The sequence below is a fragment of the Ailuropoda melanoleuca genome, chromosome 4, assembly GCF_002007445.2.
Source record: "Ailuropoda melanoleuca isolate Jingjing chromosome 4, ASM200744v2, whole genome shotgun sequence".
In the NCBI taxonomy this organism is placed as follows: Eukaryota; Metazoa; Chordata; class Mammalia; order Carnivora; family Ursidae; genus Ailuropoda; species Ailuropoda melanoleuca.
This window is the reverse complement of record NC_048221.1, coordinates 6,976,046-6,995,218: the sequence shown is the minus strand read 5'-3', so window position 1 is coordinate 6,995,218 and position 19,173 is coordinate 6,976,046. Positions and strand designations below refer to the sequence as shown.

The 19,173-nt window shown below is 42.3% G+C and overlaps 1 pseudogene; it reads right to left on the bottom strand.

Moving 5' to 3' along the window:
- Nucleotides 1-352: 352 nt before the first annotated feature.
- Nucleotides 353-1,262, bottom strand: LOC105234346 (annotated as a pseudogene).
- Nucleotides 1,263-19,173: the final 17,911 nt, after the last annotated feature.

The following is a 19,173-nucleotide window of genomic DNA, read 5'->3' as shown; positions in this document are numbered from 1 at the left end:
TTTTATAATTCTAGCATACATACAGAAAATAGTGTGAAAATGCATAAGTGCTGCTAAGAAACTACAAAACAGTGTGTCCATAGGTATCCACCTTCCAGATAAAGAAATGGAAGTTTACCTTACCCGTGTGAATCTTTTCCATCTTGACTCACCTTCTGTCCAAGAGGAAACCATTGTGTGTGGATATTGGCTTAACCATTGTATTAATCATGCTTTTAATTTTTTATGTATTATATTGCTTTAACATCTTTGGGGTCTTGCTGCCTGGAGAGACTGGCCCTCCCAGGACTAGCTTTTTTTTTTTTAAACCTAAATTTTTTAATAGGTAGGGATTTTACAGACATTACTTATATTAGCGGTAACAGTGGAGCTGGAGAATATTGTGTCCTCTCCATGCTGCCTGGTGAGAACCACTAATAACATGGCGGAACTTGTGACTCTTTCCAAGGCCACGGCTCTTGCAGCCTGCCGATGTCAGCTCTCCCATCTCCCAGTGCTTGTGGACCAGTTTAGTGATCCACTGGGTGTCAGATTTCTTCTGATCGCTTTATGGAATGGATCAATGAGGATAACCTCAAAAGAATTTGTATGTGGAATCTTCACCAACCCAGTAAAAATTCAAGACTCTCAGAGCCCCAGTGGTGTCGAGCTTGTTTCTCTGCAGCAGACTGAAGGTATTGGGCAAACTTTGCTGACTAACACCATGACGGACAGGCTCGCCATAGGTTGCCCCTTTAGGAACTGGGTATTTGTGGTCACTACAATCACACGCGAATCCAATATATGTCATAAACTTGCTTGGCCTTGTACCCTCGTCTGCTCACTTTATCGGGCTGGGCGGAGGGCCCTGTGAGGTGCAGAGAGCTGGCGGTACCGCCAGCAGTGCCCCCGGAGAAGAAAATGCATTAGGTTGGACTGCTTCCTCCTCCATAGCTCCTAGATGTACTTGTAAGTGCCCCTCTTGGCTTGCCTTTCAGCGGATGGCTGCCTCCAAAGGACTATCTAATTTTTTTTCTTTTAGGATTTTATTTATTTGACAGCACACAAGTGGGGGAGCGGCAGGGAGAGGGAGAAGCAGGCTCCCCCAGGGAGCCCAATGTGGGGCTTGATCCCAGGACTCTGGGATCATGACCTGAGCTGAAGGCAGCCACTTAATCCACTGAGCCACCCAGGTGCCCCTGGACTAGCTAATTCTTAAAGATAGTAAATAACTTCTCTGGAAGCTCACCTTTCATATGCAAACCAACCACTCCAGAGCCCATATTCCAACCACCTCCTTTATCTTAACTCACACAATAATCCAGTATTTCTCCTGTCCTAAATCAACCTAGGGCTAGGTAATGGACAACTGCTGTGATCCAGAGCCCACGGGAATTATTCAAGCTCCACAATATTTAGCTATCCCCAGTTCTGCCTTGCCTTTCCTGAAAAAAACCCCAACACAGCTCTGACCTGTGCTTTCCCCTCACTCCTGTTTTCTGCCTCCTGACTGACCTGGTGCTTCCCAATCGATCCTGCATTACCTGGTGTGCCCCGTTCTCTTGGAACTGTAAGTAATCAACCTCCAATGGCATTAGCCTGTCTGTGTTATCACCCAGTCACCTTTATAATTTAGGACCCCAGCACAAATCAGTTGGCACAGGGTGACTCTCTCTGGGGGTGGGGGGCATGCCTCTGGACAGCTCTGGGCTTGCTCACTCACTGTACCACACAGCAAGCCCTGCCCGAGAGTACTGCTGGCTCCTGGTGCTCCTGCACTTTGACCAGTGTTGCCTTGTGCAGTGTCTGCACGTTCTTCTGGGGTTTTCCAACCTAAACTGTGGTAAGAGATGGACCCCAGATTCTTGCTTTGTATAGTTACTATGATTGGGTGTATGAGAGGTCCCCAGTCAACATTTTATTAACGAAGTGTTCTACTGGATGGGAAGTCATGGAAGCATCCGGGGATAACTGGAATTTACTAAAAGAGGCACAGTGGAGGCTTCCTGGAAAGTGGGAAGCACAGAATGGTTATCCTCAAGACTGCTGTGAGGGTGCTAAGACTGGTCCACTGGCCTGCCAACACCATAGAGCGCTGCCAGGAGCCACAATGGACGACTTAGGAGCCAAGCTTTTAGTCCCAGGTGCTGTTCCTTCTTTGTGAGAAATCTACTTTGATGGACAAATGAGTCTGGGGTGCGTATGTGTTCCACTGACAGGCCAGTTCCAATGCCATTAACAACTGTCACTGAATGTTCCTTGGAAATTGTGACCCTTGGGAAAAACTCATCCATTTGATTTGAAATTTGGACAGGCCCCTCTCAGTCATCAGTAGTTAGGTGGAGGGGGTCCATCCTATGGGTAATCCTGGCTTCCAGAAATTTAAATGCTGCTTTAAAGGCAAATCCCTTTGTTGATGCTTGCTTTTGCTTCTTTGTTCTCTGATCTAGTGGGATAAAGAAGATCCCATCCATGGAGACTGGTGGCCACATGTGTAATGAAAAGGGAAAGAAGGAAGGAACATTTTGTTTTTGCTTCCCTAGCACCTTTGAGGAGGTTTCTCAGCTCCTATGAGGTTGTCAGTCTTGGGTGTCACTTGGGCACTCTTGAGTGCTGGTGCCTATCAGCATGCTAAAAGCATCCTGCTGAAAATCAAATTATCACAAAAGCAGGATGCTGCCATTGTTTTTCTCTTGGATTTAAACCTCAGCCCCTCTAATGTTGATAGGGATCCCCTAGAAAGAGAAGGTGATGCTCACAGGAGGGGCCACTTGGGACCACCAGGAGCTTATCAGGTAAATAATTTTTTTTTTAAAGGGAAACATAATCGAGGTCAGACAGGAGACTAAAAAAAATTAAATAAAATAAGGGCTGTTGCTTTTTTGGGAAGCACTCCCTCCCCAAAAAGAGAACTTTAAATTTTATGTACCCAGCAAATGTCAGTTATAGAAACCATAGTGCTACTCTTACATTACTTACTGATTTAAAAACAAGAAATCCCTAGATGCAGGGAGAGAAAATGAAAGATAGCTAAATAAAAAAAAATGTATACATAATATTTTAATATAGAAGTGAAATAAATTATATAATAAAGATCCATAATTAGATCCAAACTAGAATTCCAAAATTTGTATGTTAAAATTTCATATCCTAAAAACTTACATAACTAGTTAAACATGTAATAATCATGTATAAAGCTGTGTGATAACATTTATATGCTCAAAAATTATGGAAGAAAAAAAGGGACAGTGATTGGCTTTTGTGCGTTTGTGTCTTCAGCGTAACTTCTGCATTAACATTTGCTAAAATGCACTAATTGAAAAAGCTTCATAGGCTTAATCAATACTGTGTCTCAAATATAGTTATACCTGGGGATCACACCAAATTTAAACATGATATCCTCTATAACCTTTAAAAAGTAATTAAAAATAGGGATGCCTGGGTCGCTTAGTTGGTTGAGCATATGACACTTGATCTCAGGGTCGTGAGTTCAAGCCCTGCATTGGGCTCCATGCTGGGCATGGCGCCTACTTTGAAAAAAAAAAGTAATTAAAAATGAAATAGAGGATAAAGATGTGTGCCTTACTTAAACTGTAGCCTTACCTAAATTTCCCATAGTCCTGGGGCGCCTGGGTGGCTCAGTCAGTTAAGTGTCTGCCTTCAACTCACGTCATGATCCCAGGGTCCTAGGATTCAGCCCTGCATTGGGCTCCATGCTCAGTGGGGAGTCTGCTTCTCTCTCTCCCTCTGCTGCTCCCCCTGCTTGTGCTCGCTCGCTCTGTCAAATAAGTAAAATCTGTTAAATAAATAAATAAATAAATAAATAAATAAATAAAATAAATTTCCCATAGTCCTAGTACCTATTGCCCTAAAACATATCATGTTGGGTATGACAACAATAAATAATAAATGATGGTAAGTAATTGGCACAAGTTTTCTTGATAAAATAGGACCCTATGAATCCCTCATTAAAATAATTAATATGGCCCAGTGTAAGTTAAAACAGGGTCACCAAGGATTAAAACTTATTATATAAAGCCCGTTACTAAAGAGGTGATCGTCTCCACTGCTTCAAAGCTAAATAACCCAGTTTTGCCTTTTTTCTGAGAGAGAGAGAGAGAGACTGTCCAAGTGTGCTGCTGAACAGGGGAGGGGCAGTGGGAAAGGGAGAGAGAATCTTAAGCAGGTTTTACGCCCAGCGTGGAGCAGATGCAGGGCTCAATCTCATGACCCCAAGATCATGACCTGAGCCCAAATCAAGAGTTGGAGGCTTAACCAACTGAACCACTCAGGTGCCCCCAATTTTGCCTTTTCTTAAGGCTGAAAATAAGTACATAAATAGATAAATAAATCCATCCATCCATCTATCCCTTGGCTACCTGGGGAACTCCTTGGGATTAACTGAGTAAACAGCAATGGGGGTTCATGGGCTATATGAACTGCTCTGCTAACCACCCTATATGATGGAGCACAGTGCAATGTTACTGCTTTCCATTTCTCTCTCTTTTTTTTAAAGATTTTATTTATTTGACAGAGACAGCCAGCGAGAGAGGGAGCAAGCAAGGGGAGTGGGAGAGGAAGAAGCAGGCTCATAGCAGAGGAGCCCGATGTGGGGCTTGATCCCAGAACGCCGGGATCACGCCCTGTGCCAAAGGCAGACATTTAATGCTTAACGACTGCGCCACCCACGCACCCCTGCTTTCCATCTCTTAACCAGAATGTTGCTAATAAAAAATAGGACCCCAGGAAACACTACACTTGGCCAAATTTCAGGCAAGCAGTCATTTTGGCTCTGGATGCCCTGGCCAATGAATCACCCCATTCATGTTTATTATGAACCACTGGGCCATCACCTAAAAATTATCCCCTTCAGGGCCAACAACTCTGGGGCTCTCTTGCCTCACAGGTACCCAAATTATATATCTCTGATATATACAGAGACCGTAATGCAAGGTCTTGTTAGGATACTCCTTAGTTCCTTTGAGGTTATTGACATCACTAATAGTAACCAAGGCACACATTTCATTTCTCAAAATACCTAATTCTAGGCTTTTGGAAAAGGCATTCATTCAAACTTTTATGTCCCTGATGGATCCCAGACAGCCAGTTTAATTGGGAGAGCAATGATCTGGTCCTTGAATTGTGCAGTTCCTATTTTTCTTTTTATACTCAGTAAGTTGTGGGAGATCCATTACATATATATGTATATACATAACACACACATATATTACATATATATTACACATATATATTACATATATATTACATATTTTTAAAGATTTTATTTGACAGAGAGACAGCCAGTGAGAGAGGGAACACAAGCAGGGGGAGTGGGAGAGGAAGAAGCAGGCTCCCAGCAGAGTTGGAGCAGGGAGCCCTATACGGGGCTTGATCCCGGGATCCTGGGATCCCGGGATCATGCCCTGAGCAGAAGGCAGACACTTAACGACTGAGCCACCCAGGCGCCCCCATTTATATTTTTGTATCTTTTTCTTTCTTTTTTTTAAATTTTTGGTTCTCCAAAATACTTAGTCTACTTTTGATAAGACATTTGCTGAAACTAAATCATTTTTAGAATTGAACTTTTTGCATTTCCTTGTATTGCACTTTCCAATCCAAGACCAAGGTGATCCTCCCTGTTTAAGTCTTCTTCAAAGAGGTCCAATTTTTTATAATTTTCATCCCACAAAAGCTGTGCATGATATTAGATTCACTCTTAAACACTTAAAATTTTCTTACCACAATTTTATTACACATGTATCTCATACATTTTAATTTAAATTTCCTGATTGTCAGTATACAAAATGCAGGTGGTCCATATATATCGAAATTTATCTAGCAGCTTTGCTAAATTTTATTTACAATTCTTGTGTTTATGTTTTCTTCTGGGTTTCCCACATACGCAATCATATCATTTAAAATAACGACACTTTTATTTCTCCATTTCAATCCTTAAAACATTTGTATCTTTTTATTGCTTTACTGACTAAATAAAATTGCCGGTAAAATAGTGACTAGCAGTAATAAAATAAGTATACCTCTTGTTAATATCAATGGGCTACACATTCCATCTTTATCATTTGCTTTATTGGTGTTGTAAATTTGATAAGGTTAAGGTTTTTTCCCTACCTTTCATAGTTTAGGGAGGCTTTCTCATGAATGACCACTGAGTTTGTTATGTGCTTTCCTCTGATTGCTTTGAAATGGTGAAATTTGTTCCATTATCTAATTCAAGTCCTTAAAACTGAATATTTGAATGACTGAATGAATAAAAGGACTCTTTTAAAAAATAAATGTGAATTAACTGAATTTCCAATGTTATAGCAACCTTGTAATTCTAGGAAAACACAACTTGGACCTAAAGAATTACCGTTTTAAATTATTTGAATGTACTTTATATACTGGTATTTTAGATATATTTTTTTTAAGTATGTTTGATTAATATTAGCCTGTAATGTTCTTTTCTTACTCTGTTTTCACCTGTTTTCTCATGTGAAGATAGGAGTATTTCCCCTCTTTTAAAAAAATGTTTATTTAAGTAGTCTCTATACCCAACGTGGGGCTCAAACTATGACCCCGAGATCAAGAGTCACATGCTCTTCTGACTGAGCCAGCCAGGTGCCCCTCCCCCTTTTGATAAACTTTAAAAGTATTTTCTATGATAAGAATGGTTTTTTATATGAGGAAAAATTCACTGGTTACATTATCTGCATCTGGATTAGTTGTCACTAGTTACTGCATTTTGTTTTCCTTTTCTGGAATGATTTGAAAGCAAGTATCAAATAGTTCTTAGTTTTTTAGGACGGCTGAGGTGTCCAGTTTCACCTTAAGTCAGTTTGGGCAAGTTATGTTTTTACAGGCATTTTTCTATTTCAAATTTAGAGTCAAAATTCATAATATTTTCTTATAATTTATTACTCGTGGATTTTGTAAATACTGCCATCTGTTTCCACATGCTGTCTAGTCCACCCATTAGAGACCTTAGCACCTTAGTCATGATATTTCTATTCCAGTTTGATCATTCCAACATTCCTGCCATCTCTGAACCTAGTTTTGATGTTTGTACCATCTCCTCAAAATGTAGTTTTCCCTTTCAGTGTGTTTTATATAATTACATTATAATTAACTAGGCAAATAAAACTGCTGTAAATAAATAAGTCTTAAGCTATGTGATGATGGTAAGGGAAGCATTGTATACGCCCTACGAGCAGATCTCATTCTTTCTTTTTTTTTTTTTTAAATTTTATTTTATTATATTGTGTTAATCACCATACAGTACATCCCCAGATTCCGATGTAAAGTTTGATGCTTCATTAGTTGCGTATAACACCCAGTGCACCATGCAATACGTGCCCTCCTTACTACCCATCACCAGTCTATCCCATTCCCCCACCCCCTCCCCTCTGAAGTCTTCAGTTTGTTTCTCATAGTCCATAGTCTCTCATGTTTCATTCCCCCTTCTGATTACCCCCCTTTTCTTTATCCCTTTCTTCCCCTACCGATCATCCTAGTTCTTATGTTCCATAGATGAGAGAAATCATATGATAATTGTCTTTCTCTGCTTGACTTATTTCACTTAGCATTATCTCCTCCAGTGCCGTCCATGTTGCAGCAAATGTTGAGAATTCGTTCTTTCTGATAGCTGAGTAATATTCCATTGTATATATGGACCACAGCTTCTTAATCCAGTCATCTGTTGAAGGGCATCTCGGCTCCTTCCATGATTTGGCTATTGTGGACAATGCAGCTATGAACATTGGGGTGCATATGGCCCTTCTCTTTACTACGTCTGTATCTTTGGGGTAAACACCCAGTAGTGCAATGGCTGGGTCATAGGGTAGTTCAATTTTTAACTTTTTAAGGGACCTCCACACTGTTTTCCAGAGTGGCTGTACCAACTTGCATTCCCACCAACAATGTAGGAGGGATCCCCTTTCTCCACATCCTCTCCAACAATTGTTGTTTCTTGCCTTGTCTATCTTTGCCATTCTAACTGGCGTAAGGTGGTATCTCAGTGTGGTTTTGATTTGAATTTCCCTGATGGCTAATGATTTTGAACATTTTTTCATGTGTCTGTTAGCCATTTGTATGTCTTCATTGGAAAAGTGTCTGTTCATATCTTCTGCCCATTTTATGATTTGTTTATTTGTTTCTCGTGTATTGAGTTTGAGAAGTTCTTTGTAGATCTTGGATACCAGTCCTTTATCTGTGGTGTCCTTTGCAAATATATTCTCCCATTCCGTGGGCTGTCTCTTAGTTTTTTTGACTGTTTCCTTGGCTGTGCAGAAGCTCTTTATCCTGATAAAGTCCCATAAGTTCATTTTATCTTTTATTTCTCTTGCCTTTGGCGATGTGTCGTGAAAAAGGTTGCTCTGGCCGATGTCATAGAAGTTGTTGCCTATGTTCTCCTCTAGAATTTTGATGGATTCCTGTCTCACATTGAGGTCTTTCATCCATTTGGAGTTTATTTTTGTGTATGGTGTGAGAGAGTGGTCAAGTTTCATTCTTTTGCATGTAGCTGTCCAATTTTCCCAGCACCATTTATTGAAGAGACTGTCTTTTTTCCACCGGATGTTTTTTCCTGCTTTATCAAAGATTAGTTGCCCAAAGAGCCGAGGGTCCATTTCTGGGTTCTCTATTCTGTTCCATTGGTCGATGTGTCTGTTTTTGTGCCAGTACCATGCTGTCTTTGTGATCACAGCTTTGTAGTACAGCTCGAAATCCGGCATTGTGATGCCCCCAGCTTTGTTTTTCCTTTTCAACAGTTCCTTGGAGATTCGGGGCCTTTTCTGGTTCCATACAAATTTAAGGACTATTTGTTCCAGTTCTTTGAAAAATGTCCTCGGTATTTTGATCGGGATAGCATTGAAAGTGTAGATTGCTCTGGGTAGTATGGACATTTTAACTATGTTAATTCTTCCAATCCATGAGCATGGAATATTTTTCCATCTTTTTATGTCTTCCTCAATATCTTTCAAAAGTGATCTATAGTTTCTAGGATATAGGTCCTTTACGTCTCTGGTTAAGTTAATTCCAAGGTAACGTATGGTTTTTGGTGTTATTGTAAATGGGATGGATTCCCTAATTTCTCTTTCTTCAGTCTCGTTATTCGTGTATAGAAATGCAACTGATTTCTGGGCATTGATTTTGTATCCTGCCACCTTACTGAATTGTTCTATAACTTCTAATAGTTTGGGAGTGGATTCCTTTGGGTTTTCCATATAGAGTATCATGTCATCTGCAAAGAGAGACAGTTTGACTTCTTCTTTGCCGATTTGGATACCTTTGATCCCTTTTTGTCTTCTGATTGCTGTTGCAAGGACTTCTAGTACTATGTTGAATAATAGTGGCGAGAGTGGGCATCCTTGTCGTGTTCCTGATCTTAAGGGAAAGGCTTCCAGCTTTTCCCCATTGAGAATAATGCTTGCAGTAGGCTTTTCATAGATGGCTTTTATGAGATTGAGAAATGTACCCTCTATTCCTACACTCTGAAGGGTTTTAATCAGGAAAGGATGCTGTATTTTGTCAAATGCTTTTTCTGCATCAATTGAGAGGATCATATGGTTCTTGAGTCTTTTCTTGTTGATATGATGTATCACATTGATTGATTTGCGAGTGTTGAACCATGCTTGCATCCCAGGTATGAATCCCACTTGGTCATGATGGATAATCCTTTTAATGTACTGTTGGATTCTATTAGCAAGGATCTTGTTGAGGATTTTGGCATCCATATTCATTAGAGAAATCGGTCTGTAATTCTCCTTTTTGAGGGGGTCTTTGCCTGGTTTGGGGATCAAGGTAATATTAGCCTCATAGAATGAGTTTGGTAGCTTTCCTTCTGTTTCTATTTTTTGAAATAGCTTTAGGAGAATAGGTATTATTTCTTCTTTGAATGTTTGGTAGAATTCCCCAGGAAAACCGTCTGGGCCTGGAGTTTTATTATTTGGAAGGTTGTTTATCACTGACTCAATTTCTTCATAGTTAATTGGCCTATTTAAGAAATCTATTTCTTCCTGTTTCAGTCTTGGTAGTTTATAGGTTTCCAGGAAGGCCTCCATCTCTTCCAGATTGTTTAGTTTTTTGGCATATAGCTGTTGATAAAAGTTTCTAATAATCCTTGCAATTTCAATGGTGCTGGTCGTGACCTCTCCCTTTTCAGTCATAATTTTAATAATCTCAGTCCTTTCTCTTTGTTTTTGGACAAGTTTTGCCAGTGGTCTGTCAATTTTATGGATTCTCTCAAAGAACCAGCTTCTAGTCCTGTTGATCTGCTGTACTGTGCTCCTGGTTTCTAATTCATTGATTTCTGCTCTAATCTTGGTCAACTCCTTCCTTGTCAGTGGGTTAGGCCTGTCCCTCTGTTGCTGTTCCAGTTTCTTGAGGTGAGAATATAGAAACTGCATTTTAGATTTTTCTATTCTTTTGAGTGAGGCTTGGATGGCTATGTATTTCCCCCTTAGGACTGCCTTTGCAGTATCCCATAGGTTTTGGACCGTTGTGTATTCATTCTCGTTGGTCTCCATAAATTGTTTAATTTGTTTTTTGATTTCCTGGTTTATCGAGTCATTCTTGAGCAGGATGGTTCTTAGCCTCCAAGTGTTTGAGTTTCTTCCAGGTTTTTCCTTGTGGTTGAGTTCCAATTTCAGAGCGTTGTGGTCTGAGAATATGCAGGGGATAATTTCAATCTTTTGGTATTGGCTGAGACCTGTTTTGTGTCCCAGAGCATGATCTATTCTTGAGAATGTTCCATGGGCATTTGAATAGAATGAGTATTCTTTGGTTCTGGGGTGTAGTGTTCTATATATATCTATGAGGTCCAACTCGTCGAGTATGGCATTCAAAGCCTTTGATTCTTTGCTTAGTTTTTGCCAGGGTGTTCTGTCTATTTCTGATAGTGGGGTGTTGAGGTCCCCTACTATTACTGTGTTCTTATCTATATGTCTCTTTATTTTGGTTAAGAGTTGGCTTGTGTATCTTGCTGCTCCCCTGTTGGGGGCATATATATTAATAATTGTCATATCCACTTGTTGAATACTTCCTTTAAGAATAATATAGTGCCCTTCTGTATCTCTCTCTATGGCCTCTAGTTTAAAATCCAGTCTATCTGATATGAGAATTGCTACTCCAGCTTTCTTTTGAGGTCCATTTGCGTGGAAGATGGTACTCCATCCCCTTACTCTAAGTCTGAATGCATCTTTGGGTTCAAAATGAGTCTCTTGTAGACAGCAAATGGATGGGTCATGTCTTTTTATCCAATCTGCAACCCTGTGGCGTTTTATGGGAGAGTTTAAGCCATTTAGATTGATAGAGATTATTGACAGATATGATTTTAATGATGCCATTTCTCTTTAAAGTCTTTGTATCGGTTGTGACTTGCTGCTCTGTATCACTCTTGGGGCCTTTTTACCTTTATAGAGCCCCCCTTAATATCTCCTGTAGGGCTGGTTTCGTGGTTACGAAATTGGTTAATGATTGGCGATTTTGGAACGTCTTTATTTCTCCATCAATTCTGAATGACAGCTTTGCTGGATAAAGGATCCTTGGCTGCATGTTTTTCTCTGAAAGAGCTTTAAAAATGCCCCCCCAAGCCTTTCTCTCATTCCAGGTCTCTGTAGACAGGTCTGACGTAATCCTGATACCTTTGCCTTGGTACGTGAGAAATTTCTTTGCCCTGGCCGCTTTCAATACTGTATCCTTGGATCTAATATTTGCGAATTGCACTATGACATGCCGTGGCGTAGGTTTGTCCTGGTTGAGCTTGGATGGGGTCCTCTCTGCCTCTTGGACACGAATGCTTGTTTCCCTTGCTAGATTAGGGAAGTTTTCAGCTACAATTTGTTCAAATATCTCTTCTAGACCTCTGTTTTTCTCCACCCCTTCAGGGATGCCGATGATTCTGACATTGGATCGTTTCATAGAGTCAGTAATCTCCCGTAATCTACATTCGTGGGCGTGGATTTTTTTAAGACCAGCTTCTATTTTCGTTTTTTCTTCTACTAACCCATCCTCCAATTCGCTAACGCGTTCCTCTGCCTCGGTGACCCTGGCCGTCAGAGCCTCTAGTTTTGACTGCATTTGGCTCATAGAATTTTTAATTTCTGTCAGATTCGCTCTCATTTCTGCCCTTAGGGATTCTATATTCTCAGCAACGCTTTCTCTGATGCTTTTTTCAAGTTTACTCATCATCTTGACCATTGTTGCTCTGAATTCCATTTCTGATAATTGGGATACATCCATATGTATTAATTCTGTGGCCGAGGCCAATTCTGTGGCAGAGGCCACAGACTCATTATCTTTTCTTTGCTGGGGGGGACTTCTCCTTCTCGTCATTCTGATGAAGAGAGATTGCAGGGTTGTCCAGAGCCCAAGTGTTGACTGGGACCCAGGCCGTGCGCCCTTGTTTTATAGAGATCTTAGGGATGTGGGCTTCTTCCTTAAAGAGTTTATTTATTTATTTGAGAGAGAGAGAGACAGTCAGCAAGAAAGGGAACCCAAGCAGAGGAGTGGGAGAGGAAGAAGCAGGTTCCCGGTGGAGAAGCCCGATGAAGGACTCCTTACGGAGCGTTGTGATCACACCCTAATCCGAAGACAGGTGCTTGGTGACTGCGCCACTCAGGCGCTCCGGGTTGTGGGCTTCTTGATTTTTCAGCCTGCCTTCTGGGGGAGGGGCCTGCCTGCAGGTACTCAGAAAACCCTGTTTGGGTAGAGTCTCTGTGTCCCTTGCGAGGGGGGATGGGGATGGGCACCCTGTGAGCCGGTATTTCCGGGCTTTTGTTCTCTGGCGGCTTTCCCTGGCGGTTTGCTATGCCTCTTCTGAGAGAGCAGCAGCGGCTGAAATTCAGCCTCTGTCTCAGAACAGAGGGATCGCGGATCGTTCTCCACTGATGTTCTGGCCACTTTAACTCTGTTTCTGTTGGTGCTGCTCAACCCTGCAGCATCCCGGGCTGTGCGCCCCACACCCGGCGTCCCAGCCCTCACTTCCAGGGCCGGCACGTCTCTGTCCTTTGTGTTTCCAACCCCGCCCGCCGCCAGCCGCCCCGCGCGGGCTCCCGGAGCTCCCCGTCTCAGTCTGGTGTCTCACGGGTGCTGTCCGCGAGTCCGCCTGCTCCCCCGTGCAGGTGGCCCGCCAACCGCCAGCCGTCCCGCGTGCGCTCCCGGAGCTCCCTTCTCAGCCTGCTGTCTCAAGCGTGCGGGTCCGCGGTCTGTCCGCTCCCCCTTGCAGGTGGCTACCGCTTCCCGGCGCCCTGACACGGCGGCTCCCTCCCCCTTCTGTTTAGCTTCCGATATCTGTGCGCGGTTTCACGGCTCCCCGCTTCGTACCTCGATACTCAGCGCTGGAGATGTTCATTTGTAGAGATCCAGATGTATCTTCCTGCGTCTCAGGCTGATTCCGTGGATATTCCTGCTGGTCTGGTACCTATCCAGCTCAACTCAGGGGACCGGCTGAAAAAGGTGTCCCCTACTCCTCCGCCATCTTAACCTCCCCCCAGATCTCATTCTTTCAGTGACCCTTTACCTCTGAATTGTGAATTTCACACATGCTTCTCAGTTTTTCTCGCTCTTTGGTGGGATAGGATTGGCGGAGTCGGCTGGAGGTGTTTTCCTCCTCCTGCTCCCATGTGGAGGCTATCTGGGGTGGAGTTGTGTGTCTCCCTTCCTGCAGGTGAGTTAGGCTCCCATAAATCCGCAGCAGGTCAGGCTCTGGTTAAACAGTCTCTCCTTAGGGCGGACCTTGTGAAGAAGGTGAGAATGCTCTGGCGTTTTTCAGCATGGTTCCTTTTACCTTCACCTTTCCAGAAGTTCGAGGGACTTTTTCTCCAGTTTTCACGGTGAGAACCTGTTTGAGCTCCTACAGGTAAAACCCACGAATGTGTGGGGGCTCCCAGTGACTGGGCCCCCCTGGAAGTTTTATGCTGCCCTCCATCAACTTGTCAATTGTAGTTGGTTTTCTCGATCTCGGTGTTTGTTGTCACAGAGGTTTGTGGGCCCTGGGTTCTATCTAGAGTGTTGTGATTCTCTGTCGTTCTCTCCAGCTGCTATTTGCCCTGAAATATCCGTGTCTCCGCGGGCTCAAGAATTATTGATTTTTCAGGTTGCTCGGTTTTTCATTCCTTGTTGGGACAGAGCGACCACTCCCAGGTTTTTACGGAACAACCCGGGAATTGGCATGTTCTCATTTACTTTTTAAAATGAGAAATGAGTGCTAAGTTTTATCAAATGCTTTTTCAGCTTCCCTTGCAATAATTCGGTTTTCTTTCTACTGTACTAATCAGTTGTGTTGAGACAATTTCCGAATATAAGCCACTCTTGCAATCCTGGAATAAACCCGGTTATTGTGCATGATTCTTTCATGTCATAGATAGATTAGTTTTGCTAGTATTTTACTTAGAATGTTTGCATACAAATGGGTGTTCTTTTAAAATAACATTAGCTCTGGCTTATTTATGTGCCCTCACTTGACATGGTGCATTGTTTTGTGTCAGTCTCAGCCTGTTGATAATGATCTCTCAGCTAGAAATGCCTGGGGGCACCCACCTGGGCCTGTACCACTTGTTGGGAGCCCTGCAACATTCCCCCAACTGAAGTCAATGTTGTAGCTGGACCGGCCCTTGTGGTGGTTATGATTGCAAGGTGTACTTCAGCGACAACCATCAGAGAACTTTCAAAAAAGAAAAAACAGAAAACAAGGCCCTGGATGGTACAAGGCATGCCCAGGGCCACATACCAAGGTGGGGCAGGAGGAGAGGGGGAGGGAGAGGACGAGCATGCATGCACACACCTGGGACTCTGTCTTTATTGGTGTCAAGCGTGAAGTGTCTAGGGTTTCGTGGATTCGCTTCCCCCCCCCTGCCCTGCATTCACTCTTTATTGGTGAATTTAAAACACAGCAAGAGTTACTCGTGTCAGTTATCTGGATCACCCAGGGCTTTCTGAAAGGGGAACTTCATAGGTGGGATAGCCTGGCTCTTCAGTTGTGCAGCTGGCAATATGTTTATTCAAGATGGATGTCTTTTTTTTTTTTTTTNTTTTTTTTTTTGAGAGAGAGTGCAAGAGAGCCTGGGGGTGGGGGGAGGGACAGAGGGAGCAGGAGAGAGAGGGAATCTTAAGCAGGCTCCATGCCCAGTGCAGAGCCTCGATTTCACAACCCTGGGGATCATGACCTGAGCCAAAATCAAGAGTCTGATGCTTAACCAGCTGAGCCACCCAGGCGCCCCAAGATGGATGTCTTTGAATTAGATGCCTCAGCAATCAAAAGCTTAATGTTGTTAACCTTAAAAATAGACACTGCCTGTTCTTTGACCCCCCAAAGATGAGTTTATTTGGGAATAAGAGAGAACTGCAATCCAGGACAAACAATCTGCAGCAAAACTGTAGGCAAGTCTGGGGAACAAAGGAGAGGCACATTTTTTTTAAGGAGAAAATAGTGAAGTTGGGAAGTTTCTTATGAACTAAAATCCCCTGTAGTAAACTGGGAGTTTGAAGTGTGGTGGCTTTTCACTGGGGAGCTGTTTTTCTGGGGGGGGGGAAGAGGAAAGCATTTCTTCCTTCTGCAGGAGTAATAGAATAGTATCCATGTGCAAGGTCAAGTCTGTCTCTTCCTGTTGGGTCTGTAATTGACCGTGAGTGGCAGTGTTACTGGACGCAGGTCCTTGGACTCAGCAATGGTAGAAACAAGGCTGGACCCAAAGTGTACAAACACAGGCATGGCTTTACTGGGGCAATGTCTGGAGTGTCCAACTGGCTCTCTGAACAATGGCCAGATAAAGTTTTAAAGGGCCTGAGGTGGGAAAGGAGCGATGTCTAAGGATGTAGGGGTGGGGCAGTACAGGGAATTGGATGCACAGGTGCAGCTGACAGAACATGCTTCCTCATACATGGCATGTTTCTCTTGCATATTAAGTCTCCATCTCTGGGTGTGATTTTTAGCAGTGTAACGAGGGAAGAAGTCTGTGAAAGGTCCTATTTGGTGGCTGTCTTGGACTCGTTTGAATCAGCCTGGGCTTCCTCCTTGGTCTGCGCTTTGCTGTGCAAGAAAAGGGGTAACAGCCAGCAGGAAGTGCCCAGGGTGCATAGGGGCTTGTTCCTAAGGTCTCTGACTATCTCGGTAGGGCAAGAACTCTCCCTGCCGAAGCCTCCTGACTCCTTTTCTTTTCTTTTTTTTTTTAAGATTTTATTTATTTATTTGTCAGAGAGCACACATGAGCAAGCACAAGTAGGGGGAGCGGCAGGCAGAGGGAGAAGCAGACTCCCTGCCGAGCAAGGAGCCCCATGCAGGACTTGATCCCAGGACGCTGGAATCGACCTGAGCCAAAGGCAGATGCTTAACCAACTGAGCCACCCAGGTCTCCCACCTCCTGACTCCTTTTTAGTGATGTTTCCCATTACTAATTTTCACAATCTCAAGCACTTACATTATAATTTTAAAAACTTAACTGTCACGGGGGCACCTCAGTGGCTAAGTGTCTGACTCTTGATTTAGGCTCAGGTCATGATCTCAGGGTGGTGAGATCCAGCCCCACTTTGGGCTCTGTGCTCATCAGGGAATCTGCTTGGAATTCTCTCTCTCCCTCTCTGCTCTCTCTCTCAAATAATAAATCTTTAAAACAAAAACAAAACCTTACTGTCACGTACTTATACTACAGTATTGTCACACAGCCCCTGAAGCTCTGTTTCTCATATAGTGTCTATTTTGGGATTATATTCTGGACATTTTAAATATTATGTTAGGACACTCTGGGTCTTTAAATCCTATAGAGAATGCAGGTATTTTTCTTTTACCAGGCAGTTGACCAACTTGGGTTCGTCTCATCAGTTTCAGTCAGCATTCGGTGCGTTGTGGTTTCAATGTGAATTTTCACAACATGTGCAGTTTTGTGTCTCCACCTAGAAGACAGTCTACTTTGAGGGTCATCTATTTTATATTCCAGTTCTCCAGGTCTATGGTGTGTCTCACTGCTATCACAAGATCTCCTGAAGCCTGGAGTATAAGTAAATGTGGAAAACAAAAAACTCATGTTTATCTTATCGAGCACTGAGACGCTGCCTACCTACTGCTTGTGCCAAGACCAAAGGGCATCTTCTGGAATAATCTCTGCTGTTGCTGATACTTACTTTTGGATTTTCAACTGCATTGAGTCCAGGCCAGTTTATACCAGAGGGAGAAAAATGTAAATTTGCTGCCTGTTCACCTGGGTGGCTCAGTTGGTTAAGCATCTGCCTTCAGCTCAGGTCATGATCCCGGGGTCCTGGGATCAAGCCCCACCTCAGGCTCCCTGCTCGGGGCGGGGGGGGAGTCTGCTTCTCCCTCTCCTTCTGCCCGCAGCTTCTTACGCTCTCTCTCTCTCTCTCCCCCCCTCTGACAAATAAATAAACAAAATCTTAAAAAAAAAAGAAAAAAAATTTGCTGCCTGTTTCGTGATACTTTGAAATCTGGTGTTTTTCATCAGTCTATCTGCAAATATTTATTTTTTGGGTTCCTCAAATAGCTGCTCCAGGCATTGTGTCAAAGCTTTATACCTTCATTCAGTGGGACAGAGTAGATAAATTGTGCTTATTTCATCTTTTCCAAAACTAGTACTAATTTTGCCTGGTTTTGATTTTTTTTTCTTACAAACCAGCATAGTATGCATTCTTTTATGTCTGGTTTCTCTTACAACGTGTTTGTGAAATTCATCCATGTTCTTGCATGTACTTGTGTAGTGGGCAGAACTTTGAGATGGTCCTTAGGGTTCCTACCCGCTTGTATGCCTTTGTTTAATCTCCTTCAGTTGCATGTGGATGGGATATACAACCTCCTTCTCATCGAGAGAATGGCAGAAATGAGGAGATATCACTCTTGTTGCATTAGTAGGCAAAATATATAAAGGATTTTCGCACACATTTAGTCCATAATCAGGTGAATGTAAGCTCATCAAAAGGGAGTGTCTTGGAGATGGCCTGACCTAATCAAGTGAGCTCCTTCAAAGAGGGACTAGAGATCGGAGATTCAAAGCCTCTCTGTAGCTCTCCTTCCTCTTTCTGTTGCTGGCTTTGATTTAAAAAGCTGCCAAGAATTCTGCAGCCACAACAAATTAATTCTGCCAACAACTGGAGGAAAATTGGAAGCACATCCTTTATTATTTGAGTCCCCAGATAAGAATGCAGCCTGGCCTATACCCTGGTTTCTGCCTTGCAAAATCCGAACAGAGACCTGGCTAAGCCATGCCAACACTTCTGACCTACAGATATTGTGAAGTAATAAATGAGAATTGTTTTAAGCCACTTAATTTGTGGCAAGAGTAGAAAGCTAACACAAATGTATAAACTATCACTTTTCTTTGTGGTAGTGTTCCATGAAATAAGCATACCAAATTTATTTTTCCTTTTTCTGTTGATGCAAGTTCGGATTTTTTACACTTAAAGGTATATGTTTTATTTTCTTCAAATTTGATTGAGCTGTAATTGACATACAGTACTGTGTAAGCTACAGCATAATGATCTGACTTGCATATATTGTAAAATTAATTACACAAGTTAACATCCTTCATCTCCTGTAGATAAAAAAGATTTTTAAAAAAAGAAAAATTTTTCCCTTGGCGCGCGAACTCAGGAATTACTCTTGACAACTTTCAAATATACCACACAGTGTTAAATACAGTCCCACCTTATTTTTATTTTTGTTGCCTTTGCTTTTGGTGTCAATCCCCAAAAAATTATTGCTAAGACCAATGTCAATGAACTTACGAGCAATATTTTCTTCTAGGAGTTTTATGGTATCAGGTCTTAAGCTCAAGGCTTTAATCCATTTTGAGCTAATTTTTGTGTATGGTGTAAGAAAGTGATTCAGTTTCCCCAGCACCATTTATTGAAGAGACTGTCCTTTCCCCATTGTATATTAACTCTGTTGTCATAAATTAATTTTAAAAATCTGTGTGTTTATTTCTGGGCTCTCTATTAGGTTCCACTGATACGTGTGTTTTTATGCCTATAATGTACTTTTTTGATTACTGTAACTTTGTGTAACTTTTGTATAATTTTGATAACACTTTGCAGTCAGGAAGTGTGATACCTCCAGCTTCCAGCTTTGTTGTTCTGCCTCAGGATTGCTATGGCTATTCAGGGTCTGTTGTGGTTCCATTCAAATTTTAGGAATGTTTATTTTATTTCTGTGAGAAATTCCATTGAAATTTTAATAGGGATTGCACTGACTCTGTA